At 44.7% G+C, this 26,138-nt stretch overlaps 1 protein-coding gene across 2 annotated transcripts in view; it reads right to left on the reverse strand.

Moving 5' to 3' along the window:
- The window catches only part of NUDT18 (nudix hydrolase 18), a 207,002-nt gene that overhangs the window by 145,409 nt on the left and 35,455 nt on the right, over positions 1 to 26,138 (reverse strand). Inside the window, exon 2 of one of the 2 annotated variants that reach the window (XM_069617739.1) lies at positions 5,275 to 5,367. The exons of the other annotated variant lie outside the window; for it this stretch is intronic. The gene's annotated coding sequence lies outside the window, so the exon portion shown is untranslated. The remainder of the gene's footprint in view (positions 1 to 5,274; positions 5,368 to 26,138) is intronic. 2 annotated transcript variants of the gene reach the window in all.

The following is a 26,138-nucleotide window of genomic DNA, read 5'->3' on the forward strand; positions in this document are numbered from 1 at the left end:
AGACACTCAGGGATTGATGTTTCAGCGAGTTGGATAACAAGAGAAACCACCTGCAGATGAAGGGGAGGAAAAGAGGGTGGGTAAGGTAAAAGAACAGGGAGCACCATTATAATCAATTATCAATATCTCAGGGATATTACAAAGGTGCTAGGGCTTACCTAATTTTAGGGGTCCCACGTTTATCCTTGTGGTTGGGAAGGTGGAGTTGGAATCTTCCCAAAAGGGGCATGCAAGAGATGTCATGCTCAGGAATCTAAAAAGAGGGAATATTTTAAGTCTTGAAAGCGAGGGGGCGCACAATGTGTAATCACTTTTGCAAAATAATTAAAAATAGAAAGTGCTCAACTATGTATGGGAAGACCCATGGCAGAATTGGCTCAACGGGTTCCAAAGCAACGGAACTGCACGCAATATTAAACTTGCCCTATTTGAGATGTAAACGCAGCCTTGCTTTTTCCTCATTGTTTTCATGAGAAGCGTGCTTAGGATAGCGAGTCGTGAAGGAGGCATGGTATAGTTTGACAACAGCCCATTAGGGCTGGTCGGATGTGGGGGTGACGAGATGTCTATATGTATAAATGCCCAAAAAACAAATGGAGTGAGAACTCGTAAGTCGGAGCCGGTACATTTAATAGCCTTGCGAATCCATACCAACTCGGATTGGTATGCACCAAATCCGAGTTGGTGCTTACCTTCTATATTTGTCAGAGTCCCAGTGAGCCGGCTCGAAAATACTGCCGACCCGTGTAGAATTATCGGTAGCTGTACGTAGTGAAGCATACAGTCGTGATTAATGATATGGTTAGCTGTGCGTCCGCAGAGCGACGGCAGTTGAAACACAAACATAGAAAACGAACTCAAGCGAAGTGCGCGCCATCTTGCATGAGTGGTGCTGAAGGTTTAGTAAAGTAAAGATGACTAAACCCAGACAGTTGGCAACGAAAAGGTAATCTGACATAGGAAACGGATTGAGGTTTGTACCGTGCCATCTTGCGTAAGTGGTGCTAGAGTGTGGTAAGAAAAAAGGGGGACTGGTACCACACGTGTTCCGCAAGTAAGTACATGAACCATATTATATGTAAAGGTTCTCGAGGCATAACCACAACAAAATTACAATAATTATAGCTAAATGGTAGGTGTGGCCAAAGCTGTAGCTTATTGCACACACCTCTCGGTAAACCTCTGGGTCGAGGGGTTCGGACAGATAGAAGGAAACCCACCCTTTGATGATGAAATAGTGGACTAAAAGCCACAGTATAGTGATCATGTTCACACTTAGTTGATGAGACAGTGGGCTGAAAGTGGCAGTGTCGTGGTGGGACCGGACATATATTCAGGAAGGGACATGTGACTAAGGCATGTTAATAGCTAAAAAAGAGGGATCCGGGGGCTCATATCTGTCGGAACCCTAGCGGGTAAAGGACATCATACCTAGGTCCCTAGCTGGGCTAATGAATTACCCACATTGGTCATGCAGATGTACATAACACAAATATTCAATGGTACAACAGGGAATGCAAACAATCATAATATGAAGATACAAGCAGTCATAATATGAAGATAGAAAAAAGCCACAAACATTTTTTTTTTTTTTTTAAAAAAAAGAAAAATCGAAATCAATCGTGGTGGAGCCTCTCATAGGGTAGCCAGAGACTGCCAGCTGGTTGGTTCATTCAGGCCTGTCTTGTCAGTTTTCAAGCAGAAGATCCATAATTGTGCTCTTTTGAAGAGTAGATCATGGATGTTACCCCCACTTTAGGGGGCACTGACTTTTTCAATAATTGTCCATTTGAAATCCGTCGCTCCATGCTGGTGTTCTACGAAATGAGTGACCATGGGGCAGTTAGTCTTTTGGTGTGAATGCAGGATCGATGTTCACCCAATCTGATTTTAATAGGTCGTGTAGTCATGCCACATATTGTTGTCAGCAAGGGCAGGTAATCAGGTAAATAACATTCTTGCTGTTACAGTTTGTGAAGTTTTTCTGAAGCCATGGCTAGTGCCAACCGATGTTGATGAATGTACTTCTGGTTGTTCCAGGGCATGCACTACAGGTACCACATGGTGCATGTCTTGTAGGTTTTGCCTGATTCCATAAGGTGTTTGTAATGGGGTCCCTTGGTTCTTTGTAGGTATGAATGAGAGAATCTCGAAGGTTCTTGCCTCGCTTGATCACGAATCTTGGTTTTTTCTAAATTTGACTCGCCCACATTCAAGAGGGGCCACAGTTTTATCACTTCTTTTTTGATTTTGTCAGTGGTGAGAAGCGGAAGATAGCAGTAATTAGGTCTTCTTGATCTTTTTCTTTTGTATGTTGTTCCAAAGTGGTATCTCGCGGGATGTTTTTTGCTCGATAATGATAATTGATTATAAATGGTTCTCCCTGTTCTTTTACCTTCCCCGCCCTCTTTTCCTCCCCTTCATCGGCAGGTGGTTTCTCTTGCTATCCAACTCGCCAACACATCAATCCCTGAGTGTCTGCCAAGCCCTGATGAATGTGGCTTCCACCTTGATAAAGCCACTGAAACCGGTAGACTTGTTGTGGCTCTTTCACCAGCAATAATCCAGACAAGTAGATTACCTGCTCAAAACTTGCTGGTTTAACTGGTTCACGATTCCCCCAAATAAGATGGCAATCATCAAAAACTTCTAACTGGATTCTGGAATAGCAATGAAAAAGACCAGAACAGAAAAAACATGGGAGATTTGAACTTTTAAGAAACTTCGATAGAATTGTATACTACATGTTCATTACAAAGGGCTAAAAACTCCATGAAAGGTCCATATCTTCTAAATGCAATAACCCTAAAACAATCCAAGGCCATGGATAAGTTGAAAATCCACCTGCTGGGTTCTCACTTCCAACCACTAGCACATGTGGGTGCACTTATCCTGGCTGGGGAACTGCAAGGAAGAGCAGAGATTTTGAAATACACTTTGCCAAGACTATCTGCACACCATAACTTAGTGCATCTCCGTACACCAGAGAATAGTTAGAAGCTAACCTAACATAAATACATAATGGCTACTACTGTCTATTGAAGCTCAAGGCAAAGAGGCCTCAATAATCCCCAGACAAAGAGGTCATTTTAATTGTGCTTTATTGAATTAAATTAATTATTGGAGGAGAATGGGATGAGTGAGACTAAGGGGAAGGGGAGTCCCTATGACTCTTGACCTCCACATGGGCTCCCTCCACCCTAGCCCAGAGTCCTTAACCTCAGAAATGTTCCATAATGTATCCTAAAGCAAGGCTAACCATACGGTCTTAGTCTTGTCTATTGTGGGAGGAAAACCTTAAGCCAGTGGCCTTCTTTGTCCAACTCCCTCAGGGAATTTCTAAATGGTTCTCTCTTTGGAGAGCAGACCAAATTCACCAGGGATTCTCCACCAGTCTCTCTCCCTCACCGTTTTTTGCTCTCTCCCTCTCCTTCAACCTCTGCATCTTTTTCCTCTCTTCCCTCTGATCTTCCTTGGCCCCTCTCTCCCTCTTTCCTTCTCCTCTCACTTTTCCCCTTGCCCCACCCATACACTGTTCTGTCCTCTCCTCTCCTCGCACCTCTCTCACCTTTCGCACCCAATGAACTCTGCCTACTCCTCTATCTCCTGATCGTACACACTCTCTGCCCTCCCCACTATTGCCCTCCCCACTACTGCTCCTACAACACACTATCACTTATACTCCCTCTCACACCATCTCGATCTGTCCCCACTCATATGAGGGTGTGTGCGAAAGTATATATTTCGCACACACCCTCACCGCACTACACACAATTGGAACCACCCACCTTCACATACCTAACCTGCATTCTCTGAAAACATTGAGTGTCTCCTCAGCACTCCACTATGCGCCCTCCATCTGGCCTATTAGGTCCTCAACTCCTCCACCTAACCTCAGCCGCACATCTTCCAATCTCCTATGTGCCGACTGTTATTTTATATCCCAGCCTTTCCCCTTATAACACTCCTCCCAGCTCCCAAACGTCCCCTGTTCACATGCTCCTCTAGGCCAAACTCTGGCCAAGCTTACCCTCTGAGGTTCAGGACCTCCTCTGGAAGGCTTAAAGGCTTTATGCCTGCCCTTTTTCAATCTCCATTTGCAGGATTGCAACCATGTGCGAAGGTTGCTTGTTTTCCTTGTGGATTTCACCATGTACTAGTGAGTTTTGTTTCCAATTGGATTTGGGGAGGTTTTCTGTGTCTACCCACTACCCTGCAGTACCATCTCACTCTCAGTTCATTTTCTGTTGCACCACAATTCCCCTGGGCTTTGTCTGAGGTTGGTGGGTGGGTGGGTCAGGTGTTGGGTGACTCATCCATTTTTGGCAGGAAAAATCCCAATCCATTCCATGCAGGTTCTCAATTCCATTCCCCTGGTTACAGCCTGGGTTTTCTTGGTGGGGCCCAGGTGCAGTCTGGGGGTTGCGATTCTGAAAAAGACAAAAGGGAACTCACAATGCTGACACTTAGGGGATAGGGCCTGGGTCCCCTAACCCCAAGTCCTTCCTTCCGCCTCAAGGGTAGAACTGGCTGTGGTATGCACCCTGATAAGTCACCTACCCCAGGTCGGGAGGAGTCCCTGTCCACCCCCCACCGGGTTATGACACTGTCCCTGTTCCACATGTATAAAATTGGTAAAAAAAGGTTTACTTCAGCTAGCAAAATATATAAGAAAAACAAATACCATTTGGAAAAATTGGCAACGTGCCTTTTTTTTTAGGTCCAGAAAGCAGATTTACTCTGCAATAGAAGAAGGAGAATAAGATGTTACTTCTTCTGACCAAAGTCAGTCAGGCGTCTTCTCCAGCCCTATGTTCCAGCTCTACCTGTGTAATCTGCTCACCAGGAAACCAGAGGAAGCTCTATGTGAGCTCCATGCTTCTGCAGATTTGCACCCTTGAATCTCAAGCTCTGTTCTAACTTTGAATAGTTTCCCAGTGAACCTTTTGGCCACCTTTGTGAGTAGCCCAATTGCATCTTGCAAGGCTTATGCTATAGGCCTGCTTTTTAGATGGTACTTACTCGCTCCAATCTTTTTGGCCCCCTGACTCATCTCTTCTTGTACCCCTTTTGCTATAAGAGTGACTTTCAGTCTGTGCAGGGGCTACATTATCTAGCACACAAATATCATCAGATACTGCAGAGCAGCCATACAGATAAGGGTTGCATCGGCCACTTTTCCTCCCTAAAAATAGGGAAATGCCCCTGAAAAATTCAAATAGAGTAAAAATACTCCGAACTCCCAACAAAAAATAGGAAACAGACACGTAATACCTTGTGCCCCTGCTCTCACCCACACAGCTCTACGGATAGGTTTGGACCAGTAGTGCACGCAGTACCACAGGAAGAAACTACTGTTGTAACCGCCTGTTTGGAAGAAGTAAACATTTATCTTTTAATGTGCATGAATAACTAGGTGCAAAGAAATAATTAATACAAAAACATTTCTGTTTTCCATTTAAAACATATTTTTACTCCCTTATAAATGCACTCATTGGGAATTCGATTTACATTTTTAATCCCAATTTTAAAAAAAAGAATACTCCCACTCCCAAAATCAACATATTGACCTACGTTCCTCTTCACCCATATCATACTCTAAAAAGATTTTCACAAAGCTGGAACTCAATGGTGCAAATGTCTTACACAATGCAATATCTTGAGATATAAGATATTGTGAGTACTCATTTCCCCAACTCAACTCTTGGGTTTCTCTTGAAGTTTTTTGCTTTTTCCTAAATTTATCAACTTTGACAGAGCATGAAATTCAATCCCAATTAAAACATTATAGTCACCTTGTTGGTGTGCCTTCTAGAAATTCCATATTGTGCTAAAAGGTCTTTTCTGATATTAACTGAAATTAATACAAATTTAAAATAAATGGGTTTGTCGTGCCTGTTTCACTTAACCCCTTTCCCACAAAATTCAAGCAGATTGCACAACCTTTAAGTTGGACTGGCAAATTTGGAGCATCAAATATCACACATTCCACAGTTTCTGAATTAACAAATCCACCATGGTTTCTGCTCACATTGTAAATTACTGATGTAATCTCATGAATCGAAACGTTGCCCTCCTTTATGGGGAACATCATAGACCTATTTGGGGCTGGGAAAGTCATGTCATTGTGTTATGCTTAGCTCTTTTGTTCGAAAAAATAAGTACAATAAAAACAATATTAACCTCTGCTTATGGCTACAGTCATCAATACAATAATCCTAGAATCAAACACCATAAATTATCATACATTATTCAAACAAATATGTAAAAGAATAAAATAATTTTAAACATAAATAACAGTATAAACAGAGTGGGGGTATCGTTCTTTAAAAACAAACAAGGCACTTGTTCCAAGCTGATGTAATAGACCGTGGTCACTTGCTCCTTTAATAGTTTAAGACATGGTAAATCAATGTAGGTCTATGTAAATCCCAATTACTACAAGTTCATCAAGCTCACAGTCCTTCCGATATAACAGTGTGGGGTGCAAGCCGATGAAATATGCCCCATGTCACCTGCCCCTTAAATGGCTCAGGTCTTTGAATATAAAGTTCCCATATACAACAATAGGCTTTTGACAAAAAGCCCTAGAATGATCACTCAATAAGACCATGCTAGGATAATACAGCACACCTAAGATGCCCGGGGCTGTCAGCAGATTGTATTAAGGTGCAATGTAGCATAAGGTAAAGTCTCACTGCAGAACACTAACTGCTTTTCACTGAGAAGGGGTTACGGCACTTACTACAAAATTGCTTCAGTCCTGGTAAACAGTTTTTGGGCATTTTCACACCATTTAGATATCTCCCTTTGCTATGCTTTCTCTGTGAACTACCACCAGGCTGCCCCACTTAGCCACATTTTGATGTGCTCTGTGGGAGTTCAGGCCTAAAAGCACTTCCTATGTAGCATCTGCAGTCTGATCAACATGCCTCCGGCAGGCATAATACTGCAAGGTCCTAGCATGGACTTCAAACCATGTGCTACTGGCAGACTGCTTCTTTTAGTTGGTATCCAGCAATTACATTTCCTAGGGAAAAAACACTGCTGGAAAAATTAGATTTGTTTCCTCACACTATCCAGCACGTTTCAACATATTCTAGGACTGGAGTTTGTATATATAATATTAGTCCTAGAATATGTTGAGATTCCTGAAATGTAGGAGAAAAATAAAGTGTTGCTCCAAACAATGTTTTTTTTAGGTGTAATGACTCAGAACCCATCTAGTTCCACTCTGGAACAAAGGGAAACAGGGGTATTCACCATTCATATGCCCAACTATTTAACCATATTCATCCACACATCTACCCATACAAGCATATTCATCCACCATTCTACCCATAACTGCGTATTCACCCACTCATCCACCATTACATACATATTCACCCACTAATACAAACACACCAACTCTTTCCACTCTCCTAACCATCTACCCAACAGTATTCATCCACTCAGACCGTAATTCACCCACACAATCATCCTCCCACTCAGCCATGCTCATCAACATTCACCCACACATCTATCCACTGTGGTAGGTTTGAAGCACTCCCCATCCTCTGTTATGAGGAGGCTGTGCCAGAAATGGCTGTGATGGTCTGGCCACTACCCGATTTTACTCCCAGAAATTGCATACAGCGGGATTGCCTGGGCATCTCATCCCCTCCGGGATGTGGTATCAACAATTCCGCTTTGGGGACACTTAAGCCTCCAACACTGAAAGCAGGATACATGCTTTGGTGAGCATGTGGGAGAGACTATGTACGCCTGAGTCCAGAGGGAAGGAGAATCTGAACTGGTGACTGTCCACACGATCGGGCAGAGAATGCTACAGCTCACTAGATATGCCATACGTACAACAGATTCAAGATGGCACAGAGGGACTGGTACATAGTTAAAGCCTTGGAACATGTAATTGGAGATAATAGAATGAATGAATCATTTTCCACAATACTGGGCGAGTAACAATAATAATAAAACAAGCAAATTAACCAATTTATGGAGACAGGGCCAAGCAGAGGGCCCAAAACATGGCAACCGGGTATGGACAATCATGGGCTAGCTTATGAACACACCCATTGCCCCACGTGGATAAAGAGGGGTATTGAAAGCCATTAAGGTGCAGAAGCTGGGAGGATGAAGACATACAACACCTTGCTCCTTGGATACACAGGGAGTAAACTTGCTACTACTGTTTGCAGCAGAGACTCTGTCAGATGCGGAACAGAGGCCACACTGCCAGGACCAGTGGTGCACCAGGAGGAATACACAGAGCAAGGTATCGCCAATGACGCATGAAGGGAGATGGAATGCCTCAAAACCTTGCAAGGAAGGAATCCAAACAAGGAGGAACCCAAGGCATGGAAGGAAGGTTACAACAATCAACCTGAAAAGTATTCAGAATGAGAAGGGAGAACTACTCTTTACAGATACAAGAAACGTTTGTTATGTTAAAAGATAAGGCCATGGCGAGGTCTACGAGAACTTTTAGCTATTGGAAAGGACCATGGAGAGTTCCGAGAGAATCCTGTATGGAGAAGAAACCAAAAGAGTGTGGACAGTTTTGAATGAAAATTGTACTGAGCAGAGGAAGAAACAATGGTGAGAGCCAAAATCGTGAGTACGCTCTTGAGGGGATAGCCCATTGAAGTATTTTGTTTGTCTTGTTGAAGCCTAGGGCTGGGCATGGTTACATGGTTAGAGGAGGTTTCTGAACATTTCTGTAGAAGCATATCAATCAAACAATCAGATATTTGTAGTGCGCATTATCACCAAAGGACAATGGCGCAATTAGCTACAAGCGAAAAAGGAAACATCGCTCACACAAATAAGTAGGTTTTCATTTCACGTCTGAACAGCTGAAAGTCCAAGGTGCAGCACAGGGCTAACGGCAAATTATTCCAGAGTTTCGGCCCTGCCATGAACAAGGCTCTGCCGCCCATTCATTCGTTACAATAGGTAGGTACACACAATAGTGCCACCTCCATAGACCTAAATGGACGACCTGGACAGTAACACTGCAATTTATTCTGAATGCACAGGCAAACTTTTCCATTCAGGGCTCGATGAATAATAAAGGAGGTTTTGAACTTAATTCAAACAGAGACACCAATGCAAGGATTGACGTGCCTTCGTAACATATTGACCAAATGGAATACCTAAAACTAAATGAACAGCAGCATTCTGTACAACCTGAAGGTGGTGGATTAGGTATTCCGGTTGGGAGAGATAAATGGCATTGAAATATTCAATGCTGCCATTGAGACATGATGCAACAACTTGAGCATAGGAAGAACCTTTTTCAATTGTTTCAGTTTAAGGAACTCAAGACCACAGGCAGAATTGATCTGGCTATCCATCGCTAGCGAGGAAGAAATTTTAACGCCAAGATCTCGGCCCATTGCCGCCAGAGTTGGCAATGGTCCCAGCGACGGTGGTCAGGATGTCCAGTTTGCGGACGCACCAGACGGACCCACAATCAGTACCGGTTTTACTGCGTTTAGTTTTAGCCAATTGGCTTCCATCCAGCCCATGACAGCATCGAGAAAGCCTGGGTTGCTGTCCCCAGTTGATCCAGGTCCATCCTAAACAAGACTTGAGTGTCATCAGCATAGAAAAAAAACTGGAACCCAACAGACCGGATAAGTGCTGCAAGGGGCTGGATGTACAAATTAAAAAGTAATGGGCATAGGGCTAGCCAGGAGTCTAAAGAAGGTGTAAATAATATGTTTGGACTTCCCTGTTGCCCATCACCTGTGGATTATACTTCAAAGAATCCCTAAAGGGCTAGAGACTTGTATGATTAGGTTTGAGACTTATTTTACTGGAACTCAACACCCTGAGGTGATGGGCCTACCTAAACAACCCACTTCCATGACACTGTTCTAAAGATCTAGTCCTTCCGATTCCTAGCCTAATCCCCCAGATCCTGTAGGCCTTTTTCAACCCAAACCTGAAACCGCAAATACTTAATAGAAGGAAGTGAAAGGGGCGTTCCTTAACCTTCCTACGCCACCAATTGGATATTCACTCACTCATCTATTCCCACATATTCAAGCATCTAACTATATTCAGCTCTCCATCCAACCATGTTCACCCACTCATCCATCTACTAAGCTAAACATATTCAACCACTCCTGAATACAGACGTATTCAACCAAATTTATCCACCCATCCCATACAACCATATTCGCCAACTCATCTATTCTTATTCACCACCTCATTCATCCACCCACCCCATTTTCACTCACGCATGTTCATTCACCCACGTATTCATCCACCCATTCACATTGATGCACTGATCCATCAAACTACTATGTGCATCCACTAATCCACTCCTCCTTATTCTCCCCCTCCTTTAGCCACCCATCAATACATGTTCACCACTCCACCCACGCAAAAACATTAAACATACATGCCAACACTATCCATTCCATTCTACGGATGCTAGCCCAGTCCTGTTTTAAGAATGCAAAGTTAAAACCAGGTATGGACTATCGTCTCCTGAATGGAATGGATAATGTTGGCATGTATGAATTCACCTACTTATCAGACCATTTCCATGCACCCACCTATGCAAACATATTCAACCACCATCATTCACACACTCATCCATCCAACCATATTCAATAACTCACCACCCATCCAACCGTATACACTCAGTCATACATCCATATATGCCAGCCCAATCATCCATAGGATATTCACACTCTTATCTACCCACCCAACTATGTTCATTCACCCATATAATCATATTCACTCAACTCATCAAATGTTATTCACACATTAGTCCATCGACTCGGACAACATATTCACCCACTCATCCATCCACCAAAACAACCATGTTTGACTGTTCTATTCATTCATACTTATTTAAAATAGCCAGACCTACTGACTTTGCCAAAATCTAGACATTACAGCCAGACCCGTTTCCTTGGGCTGGCGAAGAGAGCAGCTGACCAGGTAGAAGAGCCAAGGGGCTCGGTGGGGTGGGGATGGGTGCGGGTTACTTTCTTAACAAAGCCGACCACTGCCTAATGCCTATGAGGTGACTCCTCAATGTGACTTGTTCGGTTAGGAATTAGGATTAGGATTAGGAAAGCAGGGTTCATTGTGTCACCATGCAGAAGTAGTCCATGGGAAATCTATGCAGTGATTTGTGTGCAGCAATGATTTGTGCATTCCCAAGTCACCCAGTCACCCCCCTGTTGGTTAATGGTGTCTATAAGGTGCTCCTCTATTAACAGCACATACTGTACACAGTTTTGGATGTGTCGTCTCATGTACATACAATAGGATAGGGTAGTGTGACAAACCTGAAGGTGTTTGGTGTTTCACTCGCTAGTCCCCGGGGGATCTATCATCCAGGTGCCCAGGACACGGCCTTCTCTATTGGATCCAGTTACTGGGGGTGGACCAGTGCAGGAGGATCACCTGGATGAGGGGTCTCTGGGGAGTGGAAGTGGGACACCGAAGGGTGAGATATGGTATCCCTTTCCTTAAGACACCTTTTCCCCATAAGATACGTTTTAACTCTACCCCCCCCCGTGAAAAACAACGGACTAACACCAGAGCAGTTTACCTGACAGGTCCCAACATCAGGGTCAGGCGGAGTCAGGCCATTGCCTATAACTATACACATCCAACTGCCCTTTCTCTTCCCCACAAGGATAAAAGACGAAGCCTGAGAGCACACTTTCAGCAAGGTCAAATGCACGAGGAAGCAGCTATTCCCGGACGGCAGTTCAAACGGAGAAGAAAGGTGGCGAGACGAGAAGGGACGACAAGGAGGGAAGTGCCCTTGCCCCTTTCAACTCAGACCTGTGAAGCCTCTGTTTAAGGAATCATAAGATCGGGAACTACAGCTGGCGTGTGGTGTGACGGATGTCAACGATGCACAGGGCGCTCCGACACTTATAGCCAAGGTGGGAAGAAGCGCTTGCTGCCGTGTACTGTTCCTGACTCCAGAGGCAAGAAACGCCAACGAGTTCAGCACAGCCGGCGAGTCAGAGAAAGCAAACCGGACTGTGTTGGGCCCAAGGTTGCAAATGGCAATAACAGATACAGAGTGGTCCGGCGCCACGTGGGCACTCATTCGAAGGACTCTGGCAGGAGCCTTTTTGTTGACGCTACAAGAACCAAATAGCCTCAAGGGAGGCTGGCGTGAGGTGTCAAAGTGGTCAAGCAAAACCCCTTGTACAATCGAAAGTCTTTGACACGCTGAGGAAATTGTGTTACTGAGGGCAAATGTGAACCTGGCTGAGGGATGCCTACGAATTGGGGTAACATTGTGACGACAAGTGTAAACCCGGCTGAGGGATGTCCACAGTGAATGGTTGTTCAAAAAGACATTGAGACTCTTGAATGTTACAAGTTGCTGATAATTTTTATGAAAGGCCATAGTGAACCCGACTGAGGGTGGCCCACGTTGCAAGAAGGATCGGAGCACCGTTGAGGGAGATCCAAGGGTGAAGAGAAATCACCCGACATGAAGATTACTGAAAGGAACTTTTGTTTTGTAGTTTATGGCACATCAGGCCCTCTGAGGCAAGAGACTGTGTGAAAGAGACGTAACCACAGAAGGCCCTGATAATTTGGTAACAAACTGTAAGCTCGTGCTGGAGAAGCCCAGGCGTGTGCTGTGCTCAAGAGTCCCACCTTTTCCTGTGCTAAAAGGTGGGGAATGAGACACCAGCTTTACCATCCTGATTTATTTTGAGAACACTTTTTTTATGAACATTATCCCACACTATTTTGTCGCATAGCGGTAAGAATTGGCAATAGCTTTTTTTTATATGTTCTTTTTATTTGACTAAGACACTCTAGAACTGGATCATTATTTGATAGCTTGCTCCCATCTTAGATTTAGGGTTAGATTAGGCGTTTATCTCACCCATTATACAGTTTAATAAACACTCTTGAACTGAATTGTGATCACTTGTGTCTGTCTGATCTTGATACCATGCTTTCCTTACAGTAGCCTCAACTCGCTTATAGCACATTTATGTTAGTCAGCCATATCTCGCACTTAGACCATTTGTGTAAAACCTCACCTCTCCTATTAACTAATATTAGGAGCCAAATTCTGATTTCAGCCTAACTGTGTCAGGTAGCAACCCTCTGTTAGCCCAAATGTGTCGTCTAGCCAAACTCTGCATTTAGCAATTGCAAGGACCACCCATGCACTGCAATTAAATAGAATTGTGAAGATTAGCGATGCAGCACATTTAAATCTGTGAAGATTAGCCATGCAGCACTTTTAGAAGAGTAGCCACATGTCACATTTAGAGGAGATGGGTAAACACAACCAAACTGCTGAGAAGCATCATGGTGCGAAGACCCATGGTACTAATAAAAAGGTCTCACCTTCAAATATCAACCACAACAAAGGGTTTCAAACACGCACACCTAATGATTGTTACGCATATTTACTCTTCATTAGTTACAGTCAGAGAATTGCCTTCTGGCGTTATAACAAAGTACAGAAAAATAACTGGCAAATATAAACACAAATCCTCAATGAATCCATCACGAACCCTTGTTACACAGATGACAATTATTACAGCATACACTTCTCATTGGGTATGCACTAAATTCTTCTGGAAAATTCAACAAAATCAGTTCCTAACTCCTGCAGCACTAAAATATGTTAATTTCTGGGAACTTTCAATACAGCTCCACATATCAAACAATGACTGAGGTAAAAATGGCAGCTTTTCCACATCTTCTGATGCTCGGTGCAGCATTTGGCATTCGCTGCACAGCCCTCTCGGCTCATCATTGTACCTCATAAAGTTTTGCTCTTCTGGACAGCAAGCACCCTTCCATGTCCGGCTCTTCAGGACTAAAACGCTGTTCTTCCTCAATGGGATTAAATCTCCTCAGTTTGCACATCAGCTGCTCTTCATCCCTCAATCACTGTCTGCCACCCATAGCACTACCTCAAGGAACTTTGGTAGAGTATGACAGAAATGGCGACCACCTCTCCTGGCGACAGTTCAGTCTTATCCTGCCGACGTGCACCGTATGAGGTTTCACACGACAATGACTAGTGGGTGTGTCCCCAGCGCTTTGGTCAACTCTGGAACTTGTTTGACGGTAATTCTCCAGCGTGCGGCATGATACTGTTGTAAAGGCCCAGATACAACGCTGCAAGGGGATTGCATGTACCAATTGTGCAAGAGACGTGGTGCGGTCAAGGATGATGTGTTGGGTGACATTGGGGTAAGGACATCATTGAATGCGGCGCTGCTTGACATAGAGGCAGGCGCAGCGTGAGAAGTCCCAGGGTGGAACTCAAGGAGGGGTGGGCGCTTTGGGGCTAGTATGGGGCAGTTTCATATAGCAGGCACAGGGTGCGAGGGTAAGAGGTTGAAGGGGGCTTATAGTATGGTGGTCTTCGTCGAGCACTATGTAAACAGGTACAGGAGATGTGGACATTAGAGACATGACAATTACGGGACGTGAACATACCAATATTCTACCACATACTGGTCCGAGGACTCCCCTCAGACATGCAAACCTCCCTAGAAAAGTTGACAGGAACTGAAGCAAGCGGATGGCCAGAAATACAGACCTATATAGTACACTTTTGTAACTGGAAACAGGAAAGAGAGACAGATGGACATGCAGTTAAGGCAGAGACAAAATTGGTGCAAAGGAAATTAGGTAAAATTAGGTAAAATATCCATGGACGTGGCTGTACTTACTAACATTGTCTCAGGACAGCTTTAAGTCACCTCCTTCAGCCAGGAGGGTTCCCCGCGGGGGCTTGCCATGGAGGCGTGTATCCACCGCAAGGGGGAGGGAGGGTTCCAACAGTAGGGAGGTTATCCCCAACAGGGAGTGTATCAGCAGCAAGGCTATTATCAGCAATAGGGGTATTACCCACAGACAGGATATTATCAAAAGGGCATAAAATACTCACAGAGAGGGAGGGAGTTTGGGTATGGTGGAGCGGGACCCAAATTTGTAGGGCCATGCTTTATATGTGGCAGAGGAGACACTTTGCACGATTGTGTCCACATGGACAGCAGCAGCAGTATCGACAAGGGGGGGGGGGGCACAGGGATATGTACAACCCATGCAGCCGCAGGGGCAGCCTGCACAAGCACAGATGCAGCCACCCCAAGCACAAATGCCACCACTGCAGGTGCAGGCGCCCTTCACATAGAAAATTCAACCTGTATGGTTTGCAGTTACCCTCATACCACAGGCAAGCACACAGCAGCAAACAGAACCACAAAATGCCTTACAGGGTCAAGCACACATATAGAGGCAGGGGGGACAGCACATTGCTAGCTCAGAACACAGTACCACATTATATGGGAGTGACAATTCTTGCAGGCAACCCATTTCCAGAACAAGGCCAAAATATCCAATAGGCCAGCCCACAGAGGACATGTGTGCATCCAATCCTTTCAGTGTCTGAAGACCCAGACGAGCAACCTGAGGTAGCAGTGAAAATTGGACAAAACATCTCATTTTTGGTCAACACAGGAGCCACCAAATCCTGTATTAAGGAGGGTGTCTTTGCCCTGTCGGACAAACTAATGGAGACAGAGGGATTTTCTGGGGCCGTTTTAATGGTTCCCATCACTGAAGATTTACACTTACAATAGGCATAAAGAAGATTGAAGCACCCCTAATGGATTCAAAACACACTCCCATCAACATATTAGGAAGAGATATAATAAGCACATTAAATATGACAATTTCATTTTCAGAAAAGGGCATAGTATGCACGACAATTGGCATCTTTCATTAACATAAAAGCATTCTCCGCACACAGCACTTTATGTGGTCACCACGCCACCCAGAAGTATTCCTTCATGGGGTACAAGTATTACTAGGGTGGGTACGCAGAATGATTTACTGACTGGCCACAGAATTTTCTTTTCAGATCAGCAGTACACAAAGAAGTGGTACCCGGAACAATCCACCATGCATTTAGAAGCATTACTTACAAGAAAGGACAAGGTAATCATATGTGGGACAGATGATACAGAATGGCATACAGTTTTCTGTATTGATGTGACATTAAGACTAACAGACTTGACTACGAACAGCTACTCTTAGAGGGTGAAGAGGAGGGTGGAGATGGTATTTCAGATATGCATCCCATGTCAAGTAGACAGAGGAGAGACAACTCCCCCACAGGATGTTGGTTGTGGACAAGGCATCGTCTCGCAGGAAGATTTGAAAAAGGTAGCAGAGGTACTATGGACCAGTGAGCCCCATGATATAGGGTTTTTTTTAGGGTGCAGGGGCAGTCTGCATGAAATTGAAAAAAGGGGCAGTGTTGCCCCAGGTTAAACAATACCCACTATCGAGTGACGCAGACAAGGGTATATATGACACACTCCTCGCACTATGGCGACAGGGCATAATAAAAATGTCAGAATCACCATGTAATACGGCCATCTACCCTGTCAAGAAATCGAAAGGTGGGGCGTGGAGATTCATTAAGGATCTCCGCCCCTTGAACAACGTGGAGGAGACAGAGTTTCCACTCATACCAAACCCTGCCACAATATTAAGAAATATACCTAAAGAAGCAACATGCTTCACAATCCTTGATTTAAAGAATGCATTTTTCTCCATCCCATTGCATCCAGATTCACAGTATCACACCACATTCACTTACACTAGGGTATTGCGAGTGACCTAGTGTGTTCAATAGGGTGATCCAGATGGACCCAAGCAACTTGCAAATGCACAGCAGTCATCCATTATGTGGACAACCTCTGGGTGTGCAAAACAACAGAGGAATAGTGCAGGAAAGATACAGTTACACTTCTGACATTGCTAGCAGAGAAGCGGTACAAGGTAGACTAGGATAAATTGCAGTACTGTCAAAAAAGTAGATTATCTAGGACAGATAATATCAGTAGACAGCTGGAAGATAACTCCAGAGAGAGCAGACCACTGCCATACACGGTCAAGTAGATGCAACAGTTCTTAGGCCTGTGAAATTATTGCAGGGCCTGGGTCTTTGATTATTCCATATTTACAAAGCCACTCCCACAGGGATTAAAAGAAGGTAAAGGGCTCCATAGAATGGACAGCTGAAATGAAGGAGTCATTTGCTGAGTTAAAAGAAGCATTAGCACACACAACAGTTTTAACAACTCCAAACTATAAAGAGAAATTATTTTTGTTTTCACATTCTGATGGCACAGTGATGACGGATGTCTCACTCAAAAGAATCCACAGGGACACAAACCCCTGGCCTACTACAGCGGTCTTCTATACAAAGTAATACAAGGCCACTTCCCATGCGAACAGGCACTCACTGCAGTAGCATTTGCCATTGAGAAATCAGCAACAATAATGGGCTGCACAGTCACGCTCTATGTGGAGCATTTGCTTTTTGCAATATTAGAAAAATCAAAGTCCACATTGACAAACACAGAGAGCATCAGGGTACAAGGGGATAATGTCCAATCCAGCAATTGAGGTAGTACAGGGTTGGGTTTTCGATGCAGTGACATTCATAGCAAAGCTAGTAGAGGTAGGGGAGGGTGTGCACGACTGTGCTTCATACACGGACAAGATGGGGGTGACCCTCCCAGTTGCACGAAGAGCCATAGAAGGAGGAGACATACTCTTCGTTGATGGGTCATCGACAATAGATTCCAGCAGGAGTTTGACATCCGGGTGCGGCGGTGCCCTGCTATCACGAAGGAGAATCTCAGGAATGGGCTCTATTCATAGGTAGCGGAACAGACAGCACTTATAACAACTGTGAATATGTCAGAGGGGCGAGCAGTAAACATCTTTACAGATTCAGCTTACATCGCATCCACAGCGCATTCAGAATTGTCCCTTTCGGAAAGGATGGGGTTCAGGAGGAGCAATGGCTCCCCCGTACAACATGCAGAGTTATTGTCCCGATTAATAGAGGTACTGTCCTTCCCAGCAGAATTGGCAGTAATAAAATGTGCCACCATTCTAGCAGCACAGATTTAATTTCACAAGGCAACAATAGGGCCAACTCTGCAGCCAAAGAAGCAGCCTTTACCATTACACACAACATGGTTCATGCTATCTAAAAGAGATCATTCACTTTTGATGGCATTGCTGCAAAGGTAGCACCCCAAACTCACAAGCCATTTAACACATTACCCATTGCCCAAGTGATTGAGGTGCAGGGAGGCGCACCCCAACAAGAACAGGAGTTATGGAAACACGGGCTGCTCACGGTCACCTATAGACTTGGTGTTCAGACAGAATAGTACAGGGAAACAGGTAATGCCCCAGAAGCTGCTTCAAACGGCACTGGATCAGCTGCATTACCTAGCACATGTGTCAAAAGAGTGTTTAACTGCAGGGATTAACAAACAGTGGTTTGTGCCAAACCTACAAGAACTGGTAACTCAGTTAGTAAACAACTGTCACATCCCAACAATTCCTAGCTGGGCACACACTTAAAACTCTTAAGGCATAATTATCATGCCCGGGGGGCCCTTCCGGCATTTGCATATTGACTGTCAATATTCAGGATCGATGTAGCTCCTATAGTTACATGATCATCATCACATGTCCTTTTTCACGTTTACTTGAGGATGGCCTGTGTGCTCACAATGATGCAAAAAATAGCCAACACATTTAGGTCTGTAAAGTATTCCCAAGGTGTGGGGTATGTGATGTGTTGAAGTCTGACAATGGACAACGCTGTGACAATGATCTATTTAAGACGGTAATGTCCCTCCTTGGCATCAAGCACAAGCTGCGCTCAGCGTACCATCCTCAAGCCAATGGACTGGTTGACCATCTCAATGGCCTGCTTAAGGAGTGCATTGCCAAGCTGTCACCAACACTTCACAAGAATTGGCTCTATTGTCTTCAACTCGCTTTATTTGCACTACGCAACTTCTCTAGCCTGGATCATCATTCAACTCTGCATGAAATTGCTACTGGCAGGAGAATGCATGCGGCTCTCACTCCTACCCATACAAGGATCCTAACAGTTCTGCCCAAATCCTTGGTGATGAATTTAAGGTATAGTTGAGTGAGCTTACCAAGTCCCTCAGCTATACATCATGTTAGGTGCAACCACATCAAGGCAGGCCTGCCAACCCAGCATCAAACACAGACAGTCCATCAGCACAAGAAGAAGAGACATTTGCAGCACAACCACCCTTCTACCCGAGACAGTCATCACCAGGAACTTTACACAGTCTTGTTAAGAGCCACGTTTTACCGGCCACTTTCACGGTCACGTACTGCACCACGACAGCATTGAAGGTAGCTGAGAGGCACCCAAGGATCCACCTCTCAGACGTCTGCTGGGACAAGACCACCGTCCCCCTCCGAGAAGAAGATGGGGGGGGCAACTGATGGGAAATATTTCGTAGATGTCCATTACTCTTTTCTCTTCCTTTTGCCTGTAAAACAAACCTGGAAGAGGGCCAGAGGAGATGCACCATGGGGAAGGGGCAGAAGAAGGAAGAAAAAAAATGGTATAAATGATGTTGCTGTAGTGTAGTGTTTTTGTTTTTATGTTTATTTGGTTTTTAGCACAAAGAGAACAGTTTGCCCGTGTTAGGAGTAAGAATGAAGGAGTAGGCACAAAACAAAATGTATTTCATTCTGAAATGTTTGAAGATGGCATTAGAGGCAGCCACATTATTGCATCTGGCAACATATGGTATGACGCAATTAGACTGGTGAGGCGAGAGAGGGCCAATGACACATGTCATGTGTGCTCTCTAATTCCACGCATTACAGGGGCGCCTAAACTCTTTCTCCCTCAACAAGTGTCAGCAGGTGAAGGGGGGGGGTAGTCTCATGCATCTGTCATTATGTAAGATAAGGGGCTTGTTTCAAGGGAAATCATTTACTGTCCAATGGATCAATGAAGGGAGGAGGGATATGCCGACAATTATATGTAACTTACGAAAAAAAGAAGTCAAAGACATTATATTAGAATATATGACAGAAGGGGCAAGAAGGGGGGGGAGCAACTGTTCACAACCCATAGCAGATTAAAGTGTTACAATGAGACAGGACACAGTATTCCATGGTGCCACACAAGACCGTTGATGCAAATAGAAAGGCCTGTCTTCCATGACATGACGTGGGAGGGAGGAATGTTACAATGTAGTGCAAAAGGGCTGGTAGCGTTCGAAGGAGATGTAGTAAGCAAAATGAATACTAGTTTTTGTACAGTTTTGAACAAACATGTTCACACTTTAACTTGGATAGATGAGGAAAAAAAACACAAAACAACCTTTTCACAGAAAGGAACTTACACGCTTTTCTTTGTGTTTAATATCTTTGGGATCTACATATTTGGGGAAAAATACTGGATGTACTAAAGTGACGAGTATCTCAGCACTGGGAAGTAGGACTGTAGTCATCATGGACCAATGGTGGGCCTGCGGAACCCAGGCATATGCCCAGCTGCCTCCAGATTGGGGAGACACGTGTTCCATTCTCACCCTGCATAGCCCTGCCCTGGTGGTGCCCTGCTCAGAACTCATAACGTTCAAAAAGCCTCCTGCACTATAGAATACGGATTTGCACATTGATGAAGTATTGAGCAGGGGGGTGCACACACAACCAAAACGATCTTGAACTTGAAGTGAAATCGCAGGGACTGTAATTACTGGTCAGAAAAGTCAGACAGACTGGCAGCTATTCTGCCAGAGTTTAGATTGTTTTCAAAAGCTTCAGCGTTATTTGCGTCCTTATTGCTTCCAAGTGTCCAAACTGGAGCCAAGGCAAAATGGCTGCAAATCACAAGGTATGAGTTACTACAACTGGCAAATTCGATGAAGAAATGGCTCAATGCTGTGAGGGAAGAACTGAGGTTGGTCATGTTAGTTGCCCTCCAGAATAGGTATATATTGGACCTACAATGGAGTGGGGCGTCTGCAAGTAGATTAGAAGCAGCTGCCGTACATTCACACCCGTAAATGATGCAGCAAACAAACGCTAATGGAGGCTATTGAGGAGCTATACAGGCTCCACGAACCTATGACGAAAACAAGCACAGTAACATAAAACAACTGGCTCGACAATCTATTTGCCTGCATTCTCGTGTGGTTGGCGAAACTTTTAAAATGAACTGCCCAGCTGCTCGTTCTGATGCTCATTGTCTTTTGTGCATGTCAGTAAGGATTAAATCTTTTGAAGGGAATCGCACGATCCCCCCAAATGTTGACAAGTCCGGAAAAAGCATACACTGCATACACCACACACAAACAGAAATGGCTGAATATGGTCCACTGCAAATTCTCACAATACCACCCGTAGATATTGACAATTATGAGGCCTGTTGGGTGGATTGTTCAGCTGATGTGGAAGCGTGTATAACTGGTTGCTCAATGGAGGAGTACGAGGCTCAAGGGGAGAGCTTGCGGATGGTGACACGGATGTGGATGCCAAAGGAAAAGAGCAAAGAGTTGCTAGCCCGAAATGTGTTGACCGATCGAAATGGGGGGTGGGGGGAAATATTGTAAAGGACCAGATCCAATGCAGCCAATGGGGGCACACGTACCAACTGCCCAAGCGACGTGGCGCGTCAAGGATAACATGGTGGGTATCACTGATGGTAAGGACGTCATTGAACGTGGCTCAGTAAGTCCCAGGGTGGATGTCAAGGAGGGGTGGGCGCTAGAATGGGGTAGTCGCATAGCGTGGGCACAGGATGGGGTGTGTAATATGTTGAAGGGGGCATATAGTATGGGGTCTTCATTGAGCACTATGTGAACAGAAGAGAAGCCATGTTTGGTTGTAAGCCCACGTTAAAAGCATTTCTCGCAGACAGCTTATAAGTAAAGAGCTGCAGCCCCTCTGTGACAAGCCGACTGTATTTTCAAAACATTCAGCAGAAACATTGTGCTGAAATGTTGCACGGCTGAAGGTTCCCAGGAAAGCACAGCCACAGCGAAGTTGTTCTAAAGAGATTCTAAAAAGATATTTTCGAGGCCAACAAGCTAGGCATCTGGGAGCACAAGGAGAATTGGCATATAAATTGAAAATAGAAATAGCATAGAAATGAAATTAAATACTCTTAATTAAACTCGAGTCACGGTGTGGTCAGACTACATGCAAGGCGTGAGTAGGGAGCTGGGGGCCAGAGCATTGGGGTTGGGGATCTGGGGCACTGGACTGGGAGCTAATCGAGAATATATATATATATATATATATATATATATATATATATATATATATATATATATATATATATATATATATATAGATAGGGTGGAACATTGTGCCGTGTCCTCGCTGATGTCTGCGGGACACATCACTGCTCAGACACAGTGGGAATGTCTCACCTCTTGCCATCTCAAGCTATTTTGTATATTAAACATGGCCAACCAATGGCAAACAAATGTTTGACTGTTCAGCACAATCACGTAATTGAGGGGCTCTGTGGGAAAGGTTGGGACGTCACGAGAGGTGTTAATGTAATTGTGGTCAAAACATTGTAGCAACCACTTAGGACCATTTGACGTATATTTGGATATAGAGGACCGACGTAGTCCCACGGTTAGGAAGCTTTATCATTTCTATGCTTCATCCCCTCGCCTAGCGAGACCCCCTCCTGGAAAGATGTTGGACTTTCCACTCATTCGTTCTTATGGGCTCTGTCTTTTGGAACTTTATTCTTTGTATTGTACGTATCCTATGGAGTCTATTTTCCTCCATAACTCTTAAAGGCATCTGTATTTACCATTGCAGCACACAGCTCCTTATAGCCAGTGTTGCTGGGGACCTTTAGGGTCTTGCTTTGTGATTCTTTTTCTGTATCCTAGAGTAGCTACAGTTCTTAGTATCTCTCCTAAAACTTTATAGTCTGGGAGATTGGCACACACCACCTTATGTGGAGTGCCAAAGGGATACCTAGTATCCCCCTTCTCTCTGCTCCTGTGACTTTTTAGTCACATACTCAATCTCCTAGTTATGGCTGGTGGCCATGGACATGTTCTACCAACTATTGTGTGATTTTTCCGCAGGCTATGTCCATAGCCTTGCTAGTGCACAATAAGGGCAGTCCAGTACCAACTTGGGGCCTCCCTTCTTTTTTCGCCATTACTAGCATGGTTGTTCCTTGTCAGCGGTTCTTCTAACATTCTGGGAGGCGTGTGTGTGTTTTACCTTTGACGAGAACCCTTGGGTGTCCCCGCCTAGGCTCCAGAGTGTCTGGAAAGGTAAGAAGTGGGGAGGAGTTTTCCACCCCCCCTGTCCTATGTCTGCCAGAGTGCCTGAATGGGACCAGCTCCCACTGGGGGCCTGGCTGTCCCGATTGGACAGACAAATGCCCATTTCTGTTAACTGCTGAGGAAGATTGCAGTGAGTGAGTGCTGGAACTTTATAAAATGTGAGGCTCCTAGAGCAAAAAGCAAGTCAACCACTGGAAGCTGAAGTAACCGAAGAAGACGATGACGAGAGACGCCTGCAGACCCTTTGCAATACCGTGAAGTGACCACTGCTGTCCTGACCCAGTTTTCGGTGCACAGAGGAACTCCAAAGAGGATGACTCCTTCCCTTCGATTGGTGGGAACAACCAGTTCCAAGACGAACTTTGATTTGAGCCATCTCCCGAGGTCCTGCAAGTTTCGAGAGCTGCAGAACCCCAATACCAAGAAACCTGCTGCCCATTTCGAGTGCATGGTCGTGGAAAATCCAAATCCGCCCAAGTCTTTGCTGGGGTCTCAAGGACACTGCAGAGTCTCAATCCAACTCGTCCAGACCTCCTCGTCAGAGTGAGGGACCTCAGGAACTGAAGACTGACTGGGCAAATCACGTCCTTTGTTTGTGCTGCAGAAAAGGCGCCAAAATCGCAGGGTGACCAGAGAAGTTGATGAAGCCATGCCAAAGGTCATCCCTCGAGACTGCTGCTGAGAGATCACATCCATTGTTTTGCCTTTCGTCCGCAGACCAAAGAATCCAGAGGTTGGGTTTTCTTCAAACCTAGGGTCCGGTGGGGAAAAGGGTATTGCTTACCTTATTCCAGAAAGTCACACCAGAGCGTTACAGTGCATGTAGAGGGGTCCATGGCAACCCCCCCCCCTTATGCTGACTCAGGCTGCTGCTTATGTCCCTTTAGCAAGTCCTTTAACCGTGTCTCCAACGTTGGTTAAGTCTTCTTGTATCTTGCTGTCCAGGGAAACTCCCCCTAGAACCCGAAGCACTGCTAAAATAACACTAATCAACTGTTTTCCTTCCCAAATATCACATCTTATATGTGTAGGCTGACTAAATGCAATTACCGTATTACTTTGTGGGTGCGCGTTTGTAGTGATACACAAAATTGCAACCTTGCCAATCAGGGCTTTAGATGACAGCATTAGCCGCTGAAAGCCAATAGTGTAATCAAAGTATGTGCCAAAAATGCTGACAGTAGTCTGTTGTAGCACTTCCATTATGCAGTAGTGAGCTACAGGGAATATGCAGGCCTAGTAGGAGTGATAGGTCACATTATGCAGGCAGGGCGAGGGCCCCGAGCTCTGTAGCTAATAGACAATATTGGAGTGTTTGGAACATTATGGCACCTATATAGCGCTTAGATAGCCAGTCTTAAGCGCTATGAACACTAAACTATGAGTGCATGCCTTTTAGAGCTTGCTCTAATAGGGTTAATAGATCTCGGCTTCCCTTAGAATATTCTGCCTCTCTAACGGTAGCCCTGTAAACTAATCTCCCTTTCTCTGGGAAGGCACTGATAAGACATTCCTGAGCTTTCACGCAGATGGGCTCCAGGGAGGGGCTCAGAAGAAGGAGCACAGTGGAAATTAACAGGGTTGGGTTTTTTCCATGAGCCAGCCTATATTTTGCACAGGGAAAGTTCTGGAACTGTGCGTCATGGACGGACAGTACGAGATTATAAAATATGCATGCTCACATGACTCAGGTGGGAGATCGTCCTGTGGACTTAGTTCGAGCAAGATCAAGTGCCCAGAATTGGAGCTCTGACGGCACCCAGCAGCGCTGTCCTCTGAGCGGGGCTTGTTACAGCTAGCTTATGAGGGCCAGGGTCTCCCAGTGCTGATTGAAGGGGCGTAAGACTGTGTTTCTCTATGTTTCTCTATGTTTTTCTAAGTTCTATGTTTCTCTATATTTTGCATTTCTCTAAGTTTTGTGCTTTGTAATCTTCTCTAACTTGAATCCCAAAATGTATATGAAATTCACTGTTTAGAATAAATACTAAAACTTATTGAAGGTGTCATTTGTCACTAGCATGAGTTCACTGCTCAGCACAATAGAACCTGTATTTTGGGCTGAATTGGGTATTTTTTGCTCTCAAAGGGCTGGCCCCGAGGAAGATTTTGCCCATATCAAGACATTTGGTGGCAGCGGTGGGATTTGTGAAGAGCAGTGCCTTGCTGTGAAATGACAAATTGTGTGAGAGAACACAGTGCAGAGTGAGGAGCAGGCTGTCACATTTCCTTGGTGGTCTCACTGCAGCTCTGAGACTTCAAAAGACAGCAGCGTTGTGTCGGCTTGCCGTGGCCGATAGCTTGTGTGGTTAAGACTCCCTTCAGTAAATCAGTCGTGACTGACTTATTGCTTGGGAATGGAGCCAGGGAGTACAAGGCGATAAACAAGCGGGAAATGGCTTTGTTTAAAGCGCTCCGATGAATGGTCAAGAAAGATGTATGTTCAATTAGGAAAGAATTTTATCATGCGGTTTCCCCAGTTTAAAGTTGTAATTTGAAATGCAAAGTGAGACGGAGTTCTCATCTCTATTCTGTCATGAGGGCAGGGAAAAATAATTGCGAGGATTTGACATGCAAATTGTGAATAGTAATCTAACCATTGATTCAGCCCCAGTATGCTAGCGAGTGGGGGGTTGTAATTTTCGGAGGCGAAGGTTCGCTTTTTAATGTATGCTTTCTAAGTGTTGACATTCCTGAAGATAACGTGGGGAATGAGCCGTGTTTAGGAGAAAGAGTAACATCTGTGCTGAGAGCCTAAAGGGTTTGTTTTTCTTTTGGCAACTGTAAATTCCATGTGCTGGTGGCGAATTCTGTTTAAAGGAAACACACTAAAATGGTTATATTGCATTTTAAGCTGTGCCATGCTTAGAATGGGTGAGAGACTCACTTAAAAAAGAAAGTGAGTGATGTTATTTGGATTTCCGATTTCTGTGTATTGATTTGAAATTGCAGAATCAGTTTGCAATG

Source organism: Ambystoma mexicanum, chromosome 10 (genome assembly GCF_040938575.1).
Source record: "Ambystoma mexicanum isolate Mex_15411 chromosome 10, UKY_AmexF1_1, whole genome shotgun sequence".
In the NCBI taxonomy this organism is placed as follows: domain Eukaryota; kingdom Metazoa; phylum Chordata; class Amphibia; order Caudata; family Ambystomatidae; genus Ambystoma; species Ambystoma mexicanum.